We start from the raw sequence: 3363 nt of genomic DNA, 5'->3' as shown, positions 1-3363 counted from the left end.
ATTCTTTCTATATGGACAATCACATCATCTATGAACAAAGACAGGTTCATTTCCTTTGTCTCAATCAGTATATATCTTATTTTCTTTGTCTTACTGCATTAAGCTAGGACTTCCAGTACAATGTTGAAAAAGGAGCTGTAAGTGGGGACACACTGCCATGTTCCTGGTTTAGAGGGAAAGCTTTGAGTTTTTAATGATTATGTATGAATTGTTTTGTAGATATTCTCTATCAAAGTTGAAAAAATTCTCCTCTATTCATTGTTTACTGAGAGTTTCTACCATGAATAGATCACTTTTTATGTCACATTTTATTCGTGCTTTTCTGTACCTATTATCATGTGATTTTTTTTTTTCTTTCAGTTCAGTTCAGTTCAGTCACTTAGTCATGTCCGACTCTTTGCGACCCCATGAATTGCAGCATGCCAAGCCTCCCTGTCCATCACCAACTCCCGGAGTTCACTCAGACTCACATTCATCGAGTCAGTGATGCCATCCAGCCATCTCATCCTCGGTAGTCCCCTTCTTTTCCTGCCCCCAATCCCTCCCAGCATCAGAGTCTTTTCCAATGAATCAACTCTTCGCATGAGGTGGCCAAAGTACTGGAGCTTTAGCATCATTCCTTCCAAAGAAATCCCAGGGTTGATCTCCTTCAGAATGGACTGGTTGGATCTCCTTGCAGTCCAAGGGACTCTCAAGAGTCTTCTCCAACACCACAGTTCAAAAGCATCAATTCTTCGGCGCTCAGCCTTCTTCACAGTCCAACTCTCACATCCATACATGACTACTGGAAAAACCATAGACATGACTAGACGGACAGCCTATTGATATGATGGATCATATGAATTGATTTTTGAATGTTGAACCAGGTCTTCATACCTGAAATAAACCCCACTTGGTTGTGGTATATAATTCTTTTTTATACATTGTCTAATTTTTAACAATTTGTTGAGGACTTTTGCAACTACATTCATGAGAGATACTGGTTAGCAGTTTCCTATTTTTTTTTTTTAGCTTTTGTCTTCATTTATTCAATATCTTTGAAATAATCATTCACAGATTTAACCTATCCTTAAAAATAGGCACTACATTATTTTATTTATATATAAAGCAAATCCTTTACATATTTACACTTAGCTAAGTACCCAGAAAAAAGCATGAAAGGATATATATTATTAAACATAAACACTGGTAACCTCTGGGAGGGCAAAATGAAGGGAAATCATAACTCTTTATTCCATATATTTCTGTATATTTTAAATTTCCACAACAAACATGTATTTATGGATTACTCACATAAATTAAGTTTTAAAGGCCCAACAAGGGCTTAGTTAAACCATACTTTCTATCCAGTCTGCATATTAATTAAAGCTTCTATTGTTTCAAGGTGCTCTAAAAGTTTGTTCAATCACTTCTGATTGTTCTAAACTCTTTTCCTTACTTGTAGTATGAGTTAGTCCCAGTTCAGCACATTAGGTAGAAGTACCATTGAAAGTTGTTTCACACTACAGGCATCTCATTGTTCAAGAATTCTATTTAAGCTTTTAGAACTCCAGCTACACACTATACAAAACTCAGGGGGAAAAAAAACAGATTTAGATAATATCTTCTATATTCAAAACCTAGAAATGAATATAATTGGTACCAAGGGATACTTTGTATTAGTCAGCAGTTTTCTTTCATCTGGTTTCAGTATCAGAACAATGCTGGCCTCAGAGCGACTTCACTTTCACTTTTCACTTTCATGCACTGGAGAGGAGATGGCAACCCACTCCAGTGCTCTTGCCTGGAGAATCCCAGGGATGGGGAGCCTGGTGGGCTGCTGTCTATGGGGTCACACAGAGTCGGACACGACTGAAGCGACTCAGCAGCAGCAGCAGCAGCAGAATAACTTGGGAAGTATTAATATTTCTCTACTTTTATCTTTTTAAAAAGACTGTAGAAAATTGGTATAATCTCTTCCTTCAGTGTTTGGTAGAATTCACCAGTGAAACCATCTGGGCCAAATACTTTCTGTTTGGGAAGGTTATTAATAATTTATTCAATTTATATAAAAGATACAGGCCTATTCAGATTTTTTCTTGTGTGCTTTTGGCAGATTGTCTTTGAAAGACACAATCTGCGAGTTTTTACCATTTTGTCTAGGCCATCAAGATTGTAGGCATTAAGTTTCTCATAATATTTAATATTCCTTTATTATCCTCTTAGTTTTCATGGGATGTAGTGATGCCCCTCTTTATTTCTGATATTAATAATTTCTGACCTCTCTCCCTTCTTTGTGATTAGCTTAATTAGATGTTCATTGATTTTATTGATCTTATCAAAGAACTAGTTATTTTTTACTTTATTGATTTTCTCTTTCAATTGATTTCCTATTTTCAATTTCAATGATTTCTACTCTAATTCTTTATTATCTCTTTTCTTCTTCTTACTTTGGATTTAATTTATTATTCTTTTTCTAGTTTCCTAAGATATTAACTTAGATGATTGGTTTTAGATCTTTCTTATTTTCTAATGTATGCATTCAATGCTATGTATTTCCTGCTTTCATAGCATCCCACAAATTTGATATGTTGTATTTTTATTTAATTCAAAATATTTTTAATTACTCTTGAGATTTCTTCTTTATGTATTACTTAGAAGAACATTTGCTGTCTAAACTTCAAGTATTTTCCAACTATCTTCTTGCTATTGATTTTTAGTTTAATGCCATTGTGTCTGAAAGCAGGCATAAGCAGACACTGTATGATTTCTACTCTTCTAAATTTGTTAAGGTGTGTTTTATGGTCCAGAACGTGGTCTACTTTGTTGAATGTCCAGCATGAGAGAAACGTGTATTCTGTTGTTATTGGGTGACGTATCCTCAGATGTCAAGTATTTTTGTTGATTGATGGTACTGGTGCAGTCAGCTATCTCCTTGCTGACTTCTGCCTCCTGGATCTGTCCATTTCTGATAGATGACTGTTGAAGTCTCCCGCTTTAACAGTGGATTCATCCATTTCTCTTTACAGTTCTATCAGGTTCTGCATCACATATTTTAACTCTCTGTTGTTAGTTCAGTTCATATACTTTAAGGATTGTTATGCCTTCTTGGAGAACTGACCCCTTTATCATTAAGTAATGTCTCTCTTTACCCATGGTAACTTTCTTCACTCTTTGAGTCTGGTCTGTCATGGATCTACTCTTTTTTAGAAAATGTATCATGGCCTGAGAAGCAAGACCTACTCTTATCATTGTCACTAGAGTAGTGACATGCTGAGTCCTCTAACCATGAACAGGGACCAGGACTTGCACTGGCACATGTGCATGTGCACACACACGCGCGCGTGCGTGCACACACGAACACACACACACATGCGCACACGC

The sequence above is a fragment of the Oryx dammah genome, unplaced genomic scaffold (genome assembly GCF_014754425.2).
Source record: "Oryx dammah isolate SB20612 unplaced genomic scaffold, SCBI_Odam_1.1 HiC_scaffold_26, whole genome shotgun sequence".
Lineage (NCBI taxonomy): Eukaryota > Metazoa > Chordata > Mammalia > Artiodactyla > Bovidae > Oryx > Oryx dammah.
The sequence above is the reverse complement of the archived record's forward strand: the minus strand, read 5'-3'. Positions refer to the sequence as shown.